The sequence below is a fragment of the Phascolarctos cinereus genome, unplaced genomic scaffold (genome assembly GCF_003287225.1).
Source record: "Phascolarctos cinereus isolate Bilbo 61053 unplaced genomic scaffold, phaCin_HiC Scaffold_2;HRSCAF=192, whole genome shotgun sequence".
Classification (NCBI taxonomy): Eukaryota; Metazoa; Chordata; class Mammalia; order Diprotodontia; family Phascolarctidae; genus Phascolarctos; species Phascolarctos cinereus.
In genome coordinates this window covers 231583915-231596044 of record NW_027555625.1, presented here as the reverse complement: position 1 = coordinate 231596044, position 12130 = coordinate 231583915, and the positions used below count along the sequence as shown (strand labels likewise).

General features: G+C 44.5%; 1 non-coding gene across 1 annotated transcript; it reads right to left on the bottom strand.

Moving 5' to 3' along the window:
* Positions 1-11200: 11200 nt before the first annotated feature.
* Positions 11201-11306, bottom strand: LOC144456120 (U6 spliceosomal RNA). The gene has a single exon (XR_013485021.1). It is a non-coding gene; the product is annotated as a U6 spliceosomal RNA (small nuclear RNA).
* Between the last annotated feature and the right edge of the window lie 824 nt (positions 11307-12130).

The following is a 12130-nucleotide window of genomic DNA, read 5'->3' as shown; positions in this document are numbered from 1 at the left end:
GGAAATCACCACCCACAGAACGATAGCTCTCCCACAGATCATTCCAGGCAGGGAAGAGATAAGGCAGGCCCCTCTGAGCTGAGTCCAACTCCCTGGTTTCCCATAGAAACAACGTGTCAAGTAATGGCTGGTGGGTGCAGCAGCCCCGGGAGGAGGCTGATGGTGATGTTATTCTAGTGGAATCTGAAAAATCAGAGGTCAGAACTGGGAGGTTCCTTAGAACACGCAGGTCATGGGCTTTAGAGCTGGAAGGGGCCTTTGAGATCATTTTACAGTGGAGGGAATCAAGGCCCAGAGAAATCAAGTGACTCACCCCAGGTCACCCAGGCCCTAAGGTCTGACCTGAGCTTGGAATACAGACCCTCTGACTCCAGTTCCTGTGATCTCACCCCTATGCCATACTCTGTAAGGACATGGAATGGCTGAATACGTGCCTAGAACCCTCTCCTTTTACAGAGAAGGAAACTGGGGCACAGAGAAGTCCAAAGTCACATAGCTTTGTAAACTGTAGAGTATATTACAAATATAAGTTTTGTTATTATTATTGTTATCTGGGAGGAGAAACTCATTAGTCAGTTGTAGCTATGAATACATATTAATAATAACTACAAATGTTATAGATCTGTGTGACCTCGGAGGAAGTCACTCCTTCCTTCTAGACCTTGGGTTTTTTCATTGATGAAATGAGTAAGTTGAATTAAATGATCACCAAGAACCCTTCCAGCTCTGGCATCAGGCGATCTGTGCCCTCCGGTCCCTTCTAGCTCCAATATTCTAGCACTCCGAGATTCTAACAGGAGGAAGGAGGTCCAGAAAGGCTCATGATGGGGGCAGGGGATGAGCAGATGCCAAGGGTACATCTTACCTATTTCACAATGCCCAGCCTCATCCTAATTCTCGTCCTTCCTGTTCCTCCATCAGTTTCCTCCTCTATATAGTAGAGATCACAATTGTACCACCTACCTTGTGAAGATCAAATGGCATAGTGTATTTAAAGTGCTTTTTACTATATACAATTTTTTTTTTTACTATATACATCCTGAGAGGCAGTATGGGTAGTGAAAAGACGGAGTTGGAATCAGGAATATCTAGGTTCAAATCCTGCCTTGGTTACTTGCATTACCTTGGGTAAGCCATTAACCAATGAGGCTTACTCAGCCTCAGTTTCCTTATCTGTAAAATGGGCATAATAATAGCACCTACTATGAAAACCCCCTACAACTTGCCTCTAGATTCCCTTTCCAGACTTACTACACATTTCTCTCCTTCACGAACTCAGGTGGTGTGTGTTTTCCTAGTGGTCACAACTCAAAAGCAGTTCCTGGCCCAGGCTGCACCCAAGCTCCTTGTTTCCAGATCATGGGATTATAAAATTTAGACTGGAAAGAACCTTAGAGATTATCTAGGATGATTTTAAATAATAACAACTGAAAAAAGCCCCCAGCCGTGGTCTTCATCCTCCAAGTTCTTGGCAGCTAAATACTTTCTCCTTCAAATGGGGCACTGGGGGTTCAAGGCCTGTTCCTGGCTCCAAGATAGAATCTTCCAGTTCCAGGTGAGCGAGGGGTAGTAAATAAATCCCCTGGGTGTTCCTCCTCAGTTCTGGCCCTTGTTACTCTCAGGAAGGGCAGACCCAGTAATCGCAGCCATATCAGGCACGGAAATCAATAGAATTATTTCAGACACTGCCCATCTGGCAGAGGCTCTGGGCTGCTAGAAACTGCCTCAGTTGGCTTTAAAAAAGTATCAACCTGTTCTCCATTTCCTGTTCCCTGAGAATTATTCTGCCAATAACTTGCTGTGTGACCCTGGATGGGTCATTTCCTTCTGTAGGTCTTGGTTTTTTTCTCTATAAAAGGAGAAGGTTCAATCCAAAGACACCTATGTTTCAATCCTATGTTCCCCACATTGGCTCTGGCTCTGATCTTGTCGAAGAGAGCTACAAAAGCAATGACAAAAATAGGACAACTCCTATTTCTTTAGTGTCTTAAGCTTGGCAAAGCCTCTTTATAGATCATCTCATTTTATCCTCACAACAACCCTGTGATGGCTCAATCCATCACTCACCAAACATTCATTGAGTACTATGTACCAGGCACTGTGCTGGACACTGGGGTTGCAAAGACAAAAAGGTAACAATCCCTGCCCTTAAGGAGCTTACATTCTATTGGAAGAAACAACACACAGAAAAGTTTATCATACATGAGATATATAAAAGAGGGCAGCTAGGAGGCACAGTAGATAGAGTGCTAGGCCTAGAGTCAAGAAAACCTGAGTTCAAATCCAGCGTCAGACACTAACTGTGGGACCCTGGGCATTTAGCCCTGTTTGCCTCAGTTTCCTCATCTGTAAAATGAACTGGAGAAGGAAATGGCAAACCACTCCAATATCTCTTCCAAGGAAACCCCAAAAGGGGTCACGAAGAGTCAGATATGACTGAAATGACCAAACAGCAACAAAGATATATAAAAATTAAACACAAAGTAGTTGCTAGGGGGCAGGGGAAGCACTGGCATCTGGGGGAAATCAGGGAAAGCTTCCTAGAGGAAGTGGCATTTGAACTGAGCTCTGAAGGAGGCTGGGGAGTATAAGAGGCAGAGGTAAAAGAGGGAGAGCATTCCAGGCGTGGGGAATGGCCCACTTGACTGAACTCTATAGAGTATGTCAAGGGGAGAAGGAAAAGTAGTCATAGAACTAGGTGGTGAGGAGCTTTAAAAAGAGCAATAATAATGGTTGACATTTACCCAGAACTTCAAGGCTTACAAAATACTTTACATATATATCAACTCATTTGATCCTCACATCAATCCTGCAGGTGCTACTATTATTCCTGTTTCAGAGAGGAGCAAACTGAGGCTGAACCAGAGACACTCAGCTAGTCAGCATCTGAGGCAGGATTTGAACCTAGGTTTTCCTGATGCCATGTCCAGCTTTCACTTCATTGGCCACATGACCTCTCTGTGGCTGACATTTACGTAACATCATTTCAAATATGTTATCTCATTTAATCTTCGTGAAAACCTAGCAAGGTATGTGGTACACATTATTATGCCCATTTTATTATGCCTAAAGCCCTAGCTGTTACTCGCTGGGCCCATGCATTCCTAGAGGGCAGTCAGCCACACCCAACCTCTACTTTCTGCTTGGCCCTGAGAGAAAAAGAGTGGGAGGGAGGGAAGTGGGAACCATGGTTTCCCATTCTCATGCAGTTTGCCCAGCCTACAGTGCTGGGTGTTACCCAGAACACTTCCCTATAATAACAGCAGCTCTCTGAGAATTGCGATGGGGTCATAGGATTGGAGATTATAGAGATGGACGGGACCTTGAAGGGTATACTGTACAGAGGATGACCTGAGGCTGAGAAGGTAAACAACTTGTCTAAGTGGTGGGGTTGGGACCTGGGCCCCAGAAAGGAAAAACCCTGGACTTTTCCATGTGGCCAAATCTCTGACATTTGCCTGAGGATCCCAACCCCATCATAAGGTGACACATGTAGGAAGTAACAGGTAGGATTTGAACCCTGGTCTTCTGAGGTCAAGTGTTCTTTCCATTGTACTGAGTCTACCTGTTCCTCTATATGGTCCAACATAGGATTGTAAAAATAGTAGTAACTCAGTACTTCTTTCTTTTTTGTTTTTTAAATAATAAATAATGAATCATATTACCAATATGCTTTATGGTGACAAAACACTATACCAGGCTGGGTGTGGAACCTGAGGTCTGGAGGCCACATGTGGTCCTCTAGGTCCTCAAAGGAGGTCCTTCGACTGAATCCAAACTTCACAGAACAAATCCCCTCAATAAAAGGATTTGCTCTGTAAAACTTGGACTCAGTTAAAAGGCCTGAACTTGAGGACCTAGAAGGCCATATGTGGCCTCAAGGCTCCAGGTTCCCCATTCTTGTACTATACACGTGTGTATGTGTATAAATATATATGTACATATACATATATACACATGCACACACATGCACACATACACACACACCCATACATGTATGTGTGTGCATGTGTATATGTATATATATGTATATATATGTGTGTGTGTGTGTGTGTATATATATATATATATATATATATATAATTTTATCCCCTATCATAACCTTGTAAGGTAGGCAGTCTAGGTATAATTGTATCCATTTTACAGACGTGGAAATTGAGGCTCAGAGTGTTTAAATGACTTTCAGTACTTCTTTCTTATGTGAATGAAAGGACTTTATTATGAGCTGAAAGGAGACTGACAGATCTGGGACCCATAAGAGTGCACAGGGTCCTATGAAGAAAATGGATTCCCTTCCCCTCCCCAGGCATTGCCCCCTGTCTCCCCACCCCACCAGCATTGCTCACACACAAGAAGCCCTTGCTTACACATACCTGGCTTCTTGTAGACGCACATTGCCTTTCTTACACGTGTACTTTCTCGGTTTCCTGTATGCACTCATGCCTGTGCCAAGCATACACAGTGACTCTTCCTAGCACAGGAATGCTCAGTGGAAATGTTTTTCTCCTAAGCCACTTTTTAATGAGTTCTAAGAGTCTGGCTACAGCCAAGGTTTCCCTGCCAGGGGTAGGAATGGAATGGAAACCACAGAAGTTCACTTTTTCCATGAGTCCCTGAGTTACTGCCATGAGACGACTGGCTGGAATTACAGCTGTGAGTCTTAAAACCTACTGGGCCCTCCAGGGTCCTGTTCCCTGTAGAAGATGTGAAAGGAGAAGGCCATTCCAAAAGGAGATATGGTATCCATGGTGGGACTGAAAGTAGGATAGAAACCCACCTACTTGTGTGGCCTTGAGGCCACATGTGGCCCTCTAGGTCTTCAAGTGGGGCCCTTTGACTGAATCCAAACTTTCCATAGTAAATCCCCTCAATAAAAGGATTTGTTCTGTAAAACTTGGATTCAGTCCAAAGGCCGCACCTGAGCAGGTTCTCCATGCCTGGAGGCTCAGTTCTGGCCAGAAGCAGGATCTGGCTGAGTTGACCTCAGCAGCGGCCTTCCAGGCCTGGAGGATCTATGGCTCAGGTTCTTAACCTAAAGTACATGGATGTATGTCAGGGATGTGTGAATTTGGATGGGGAAAAAGTACATATCTTTTCATTAACCTCTAACTGAAATTTAGCACTTTCTTCAATTATTTAAAAGCCATTATTCTGAGAAGGGGTCCATAGACTTGTCAGAATGGTCTGTTACACAAACAAGGTAAAGAACCACTGGACTACAGGGATGGAAAGAAGGCTGGAGAGCTCACTAGAAAATCATCCACAGTTCCTAGATGATTCTCCCAGGCCTTTGACTCCCTCTCTTTTCCCTAGTCTGACTTCTTACAGTCTCATCCTCCTGACCTCCTCAGCATTACATATGTCATCCTGTTGGGCAGCATGGCTTCTGGTCCTGTTCAATTAGAGCTGGTTTTGCCAGGACAGGTCAGGATGCCGGCGTCTTTGAACCAGACTTGGAGTGCTCTGGAGATTGGGGAGAGCAGAGCAGGGAGATAGAGGAGACTAGTCAGGGGCAGGAAGGAGGGACGTGTAGTCATGAAAGAGGGAATGACCTTCCCCGGGCCAAAGATCCCCAGGCAGCACAAGGGGGCCAATCCAAACCAAAACCAGGCTGAGAAAAGAATAAAATAAAAACAAAACAAAAACACCACAGAGAAAAAACCCAACACATTCCAATTTCCCAGAAAGGCAGAGGAAAAGTCAAGATAGTGGCCTTATCTGAAAAGCTAACAAGTCATCCAGAAAGTTTTAGGAAGTCTGAGACTTTTCTCGATTCTCTCTACCCTTCCCCCAGGCTCACAGAGCTCTCTTGCTTTTTGTCCTCTATGGAAATTTACTCTCAGAAAGGGCCTAAAACTCACTCATTCTCCTTTGTGGATGACCAATAACCCCCTCCCCCAACACACACATGAGTACATGCACACACCACATGCACACAAGAAAATTATTGCTATCTTTTGTTTTTCTGTCACCTTCATTTCCAAATCTATTCCTCCCACTTCCCTATCCAGGGAACCATCCCTAAAAATTTTAGAAAGAAAGCAGCTCAGAAAAATCAACCAAACACATGTACTGTGTCTGACAGTGAAAAGTTTGAGGGGCACCCTAAAATGTTGAAGTGCAAGGCTGTTTTGAAAGAATTTGATCAGGCTGTCTCCAAATTAAGTAAAGGCATTTATTTTGGATAACACAACACACCAAGCAGGCTCCTCTGCCTCTTAAGGGAAACGAAGCTCAAGGAGGGGTGGCAGCCCTCAAGGGAGAGGAGGCAGCCCCCAAGGGAGCCGGCTGCTTAACGGGGACACCTCCCACTAAAGGGAGACTCCTATCAAGGGAGACCCCAGCTTAAGGGAGACACTAGCTTGAGGGAGATGTCCGCTAAGGGAGATTTCCCGTAAGGGGGACACTGTCCGATTAAGGAAGCTGCCCAGTAGCCAGGAGAGGCTAGGGATTCTTATAGAGGAAAACCTACTATGGGCAGGGAGATGAGGTAACCAGGGACAGTGGTTTAGAGTTTTGGCCATTATCTATTATTATGATTATTCCACTGTTCTGCCCAGGGGGCTGGAGGACCCCAGTTAGTTTCAGTATTTCATTGACCAGCCTACTTGAATCTTCTTGTCTCCTAAAGTGGCTTTAAGTGGTCTAATGGGTTTCTCATCGACCACTCTTTAAATCTTGTCAATAGCATGGGCTGTATTCTAAGCCCATAGTTCCTCATCCCTACAAAGAGGAAAAGGAGGTACATTTTCTTATCTTTAAAAGTGTTAAAGGAATGATGGTAAGTGGGAGCATTACAAGGCAGTCCAATCAGGGTGACAGGTTTCAAAACCATGTGTATTCCATGTGGAGATAACAGCAACAGCAAAGGCATAGAGGCGGGAAGGGAGAGTTCTAGAGTTCTAGGGAACATCCAGGGAACTGATATGGATGATTTCCAATTTACCCTGTATGTAGCTTATTTGTACATAGCTGCTTTCATGTTATCTCCCCCATTAGATTGTAAGCTCTTTAAGGAGCAGGCACTGTCTTTTATCTTTCTGTCTCCAACACAGCACAGAACCTGGGTTGGGTGGTGCTTAATAATTTAATAATTTTTCTTTGGGTGAAATTTAGTTGAGGTTGGATTAAAAAACATCAAGAAATCCTGAGTCTACATGAGTCTGCATGCTGTGATTTTAGAATTCTGTGACTATAAGAGAATATGATGGACCTTATGGCATTAATGGTTAGCCTGCTAGCCTTGGAGCCAGGAAGACAAATTCAAGCCCTTACTCTGGCATGTACTAGCTGTGTAATTGTGGGCAAGTCACATGACCTCTCAGTGTTCTAGGTACCTCTCTGATACTGGAAGTTGTGGACCACGTGCTGCTATGTTTAAGTGGAGTGCGTATCTTCACCTGGGAGTCCCCTATACTAATAAAATCCCAGTCCCAGTCCCTATCCTTATCTCTGATAGCCAGCCTGACAGGGTAGATGAAGGACTTGTAATAATTATCTTGGGCTAATAATCCTTGCTCTATCCACCTCACAGGGTCACTCAAGGAAAAACACTTTGCCAGCTTTAAAGGGCTTAATCAAAGGTAAGGAGAGAAGATCCTAAGATTCTAAATAGAGGATATAGAGATATTTAGATGGTTAATTCAAAGGTTTGTTTCTTCTAGGGAAGTGTTGAAAGGCATGTCTGGAAATAGGCCTTCAATTTCCCAAACAAGGCTAATACAAGACTTGAGACTGGTGCTTTGGGTGGGGACCATGTCCTGATTTCTAACATAGTCCTCTTTCTGCCTCCCACTACCTCATAATGGCTTCTTGTTTAGATGGTAGTGGCCCAAGGCTGATTCGCATAAGGCCATGTGAGATTTATGAGAGGGCCAGGGAAGGCCAGCTGGTGTCCAGAAATCCATTAAGCTCTCCTGCTCTTCCTCCTTCAGATGTTGAGTCAGGTCGGGGAGGAGGGAAACACATCTAGAAGGAAGTTTTGCCTCAGTGAAACACAATCTGGGCTCTGCTGTTGGGTTTGTGTGCTTTGGGGAACTTAGCCCCAGCACTAGGTCAGGATCTGATGCAGGTCTCATGTATCACCACTGGCTTCCAGCTGTCCTGCTTCTCTGCTCCGGGATTTGCAAAGTTTAATGTCTTTCTTGGAGAGTTTATTGTTGGCCACTTAGGAGGAGGCAGGAAGGTTGCCAAAAGGTTTAGAGTATGGGGCCTGAAAAACCCAGCCATCCTAAGCCCCCAGCATCTTGGGGGGAAAGAGGGGGAGTGGAAGCAGGACTTCCTGCTCCTTTAGTTTCAATGAAACTTTGATGGGCTCCATTATTCCTCTCTGTGGGGACTGTGAATCCTGACACCATTGTGCTCTGGGAAAAGCCTTTCCCTGGACACCAAGACAGTGGGCTGAAGTCATTGGCCAGGTAAGGCTTGCATGATGACTGCACAGCCCTGAATTTATGCCTTGGATGGGCAGGTCACTCAGTCAACTAAGAAATCCAAACATCTGATGTTAATGTCTCTTTGCTGGTATCATGTCTCTCTGCTCTACTACATGTATCTCTACATTCTGATCAAACTAGTTAGTTGTATAGTAGAAAGAGCCCTGAGCTTGAGGTCAGAAGACTTGGGTTGGAGTCTAGGCTCTGCCATTCACTACCTGGGTGACTTTGGGCAATTAACTGAAACTCTTTTTCTACCCAATCTACAAATTGAGGCTGGATTAGATGCTCTCATTCTCCCTCTATATGCTATGAACCTACTCCCCCTTCATTTTTCATAGGATTTAAAGGTATAAGGGACCTTAGAACCCACCTCAATTGAAAGTTAAGGAAATCAAGAACCAAAGAAATGAAACAATTTGTTCAAAACAACACAGATAAAAAGTTAACAGGGTCAGGTTGTGAATTTAATTCATCTGACTCCAAATATAGTAATTCTTTCTACTGTAGCCTTCCTTTTCCTCAAACATGCCTTCAAGCCTTTGTATACTGTTTCCTCTTCCCAGGATACCCTCTCTCTTTCCTCAGCCTACCTTTGAGACCAGATTAAGCTTTATAACCCTGTGAAGACCTCCCAGACCACTCCCACATCTCCCTATCTGAATTATAGCACTCTAGCATCATAGGTTCATAGAGTCTGAGCTTAGCAGAACCTTGGATATAATTGTGTCCAATTGCCTCACCTTACTGGAGAGGAAGCTTAGCCCAGAAGGAGAAATGACTCTTCTCTGGTCACAGAGCTAGTAAATATCAGAGCTGGGATTTGTTCTTTCTTTTTTTTTTTTTTAGATAATCGGAGTTAAGTGACTTGCCCAGGGTCACACAGCAGAGCTCAGATTTGAACAAAGGTTCTCCAATTCCAAATGCACTTGGGATGAGGCCTAATAGTATCTTTGTGAAATTTTTGAGTATATCTCTATGGGTGATAAGTGACTGGGCAAGAATTGGAAACAAGCGACTTATAGGTCAGTGGGCACCTGGAGGAGGGGTCAACCTTACACAGCATGATTGGTGGGAATAGTGATGTGCTCTTTGAAAACTCATCAGTAGGAAAAGCTTTGAGAGCTGGAAGCTGAGGTTGGCCTATGGCTCCCCACAAGACCTAGGAGAGGGCTGAGCTCACTGGAAGAGTTTAGTAAAGCCTTGCAGTGGGACAAATAAATGAAAGATGGAATGAAAAAGTGAGTGAATGATTAATGCATGAATGAATAAGTGAATGAATGAGCAAGTGAATCATTGACTAGTGGATTCCAATTCTGTATATAGACACATGGCCATGGAGGAGGCCAAAGCTGCCTCTGGCCTGCCTGATGCAGGAGCAGGCAGTGAGGGAACTGCTGGAAACTCCAGCATTTTTTGGTTATGTTTTGTCTTGTTTATTAAGCCTTTATCTTCACAAGTTAACACCATGGGTTTGGGGGGAGAGGGGGGAAGAACCAGCAGTGCTGCTTCTGAAGAATTATTGTGGACAGATAGAGAAATAGATGGTGACCAAGAGGAGTCAGTGGAGAGAAGATGGGACACTGAGAGGCAGGAGAAAGAAAACAATGTGGCACATGTGGTCAGCAGACAGAAGGTGAAAGGAACTCTCTGACCAGAGGCTTGGGACACGTCCAGTACACGGCAACCCCTCCTCCATACTGGCCTGGGACTGACCCTAGAGATGTTTCTTAATCTGCTTCTCTCTTTCAAATGCTCCTTTTTTTTTTTATTTTAGCTGCTTCCAAGTCATATTCTCTGTCTTGGCCTCAGTTTCCCCATATTTAAAATGAAGGTACTAGACTCCATGATCTCTAAGGTCCCTCCCCAATTCTGAGGGTCTGTGTTTTATAGTTTATATTCTGAAATCCTATATTCCTCCTCCTTCTTTCTTTCTTTCTTTTTTTAAAAACCTAATGCTTTTAATAATGACCGGACTCACTTGTTCGAAGGAATAGCCACTGTTTAGGGGAACTTGGAAGTTTTGGGATTTCATGGAAGTCCAGGAAGCCTCAGGTTTGGGATAGGAAAAATCATCATCAGAGAACTCCAGGGCCAAGCCTACAAAGAGGAAAGGTGAATCAGTCTGACCTGCTCCTTACACTGAGGCCCTGGTATGAATACAGATATCTATCCTCCCATTCTACTGAACTAGGAACACGACATTTACCCAACAAATGAACTCAAATCACAGGAGCCATCACAGATGGATGGGGACAGACTTCCTCCAGTAACCATTCTGCACGCTCAGACGGTAGCCTGCTGTTCAGTGAAACTCCTGGCCCCACTGCCCTAGAAAGTGCTGGTGAAGATGGTGAGACATCTTCCAGTATAGATCCCCAACCCAATGGCGAGAAAGTGAGAGAGCAGCAGGGACGGGAGACAAACCTTCAAGAACTCTGCCGAGAAGATGCCCCCCTTCTTCATGACACTCGTGTTTCTCATGCTGAGAGTGGCAGAGTGCTTTGGGTGCTTAAAAAGAAAGTCCTCTGGGGGGACGTTTTTAGGCTGCTGGACCCAGATCCAGCCTGAGTTCTTCTTCAGGATGCTCTCCACTTCTTTCCATCTCTCCACACAATCTTCTTCAGACTGGGAGCTGTTCTTTTCTCCAATGCTGAGTAGCCATTTCTGAAGTTCTGTTAATATCTTGAGGTGTCTGTGAATGAGGTGGGCTGTCGCAGTGAGAGCTCTTGGAGCTGCTCCATCCAGTCTTGTGCTTCGCATCCAAAAAATGCTTCACGAATTTGTGTGTCATCCTTGTGCAGGGGCCATGCTAATCTTCTCTGTATAGTTCCAATTTTATTGGAATATATGTGCTGCCGAAGCAAGCACCCTCCTCATTTCTATAACATTTTTTGATTTTCCCTATGATTTGATGAGTAACAATGCAGTTTTGTGGCCACAAATACAGTACCTCCAATCCTCAACCCCACAGAGGCTTGGTCTTTGAGTTGTTTTATCAGAAGCAAGAATAAGAATCATGGGTTTTGTGTGGGACAGAGACCACTTACTCAAAAATAAAAACAAAGACTTAGATACCTTGAAAGTAGAAAGGAGTTTATTGCTTTCTCATGAGAAAGGGTACCCCCTTAGTTGCCATTGTGGGCCAGGAGAGTACAAGTTCCTTACAGAAGTAAAGGCTTATTTATACCCTAACTCGAGCTCCTCCCTAACCCCATTCCTCTTATCCCATTGGCTGGGCTTTCAGGGGGCGCAATCTTTTCACGGAAATCTAGAACAAAGGTAGTTACACAAGTTTGCCCAGAGACAAGAAAGGACGGGAAGTTTTCGCAAGGGCAAACAGTTCAGGTTGGGGGCAGGGGTTATTCTTTCTGCTAAGCATTTAAAAAAACAGGGGTCTGGGTTTTGAAAGCAACAATCAAGAAATATTAACAAGAACCATTGATTCCCTGAGGAGGCTTCACTTCTGAGAGGTCATCTCTCACAGTTTGGAGCTGGAAAGGACCTTAGAAGGCCATCACAACTACCTCTCATTTTATAGATGAGAAAACTGAGGCAAAGCGAGTTGAAGTGCCTTTCCAGGAAGATACAACCAGGAAGTGCCTACGACAGAATTTGAACCCAGCTGTTTCTGACTCTAATTCCAGTGCTCTGTTCCCTATGCCATATTTTGTTCCATTTAAGGAGGAACCCCA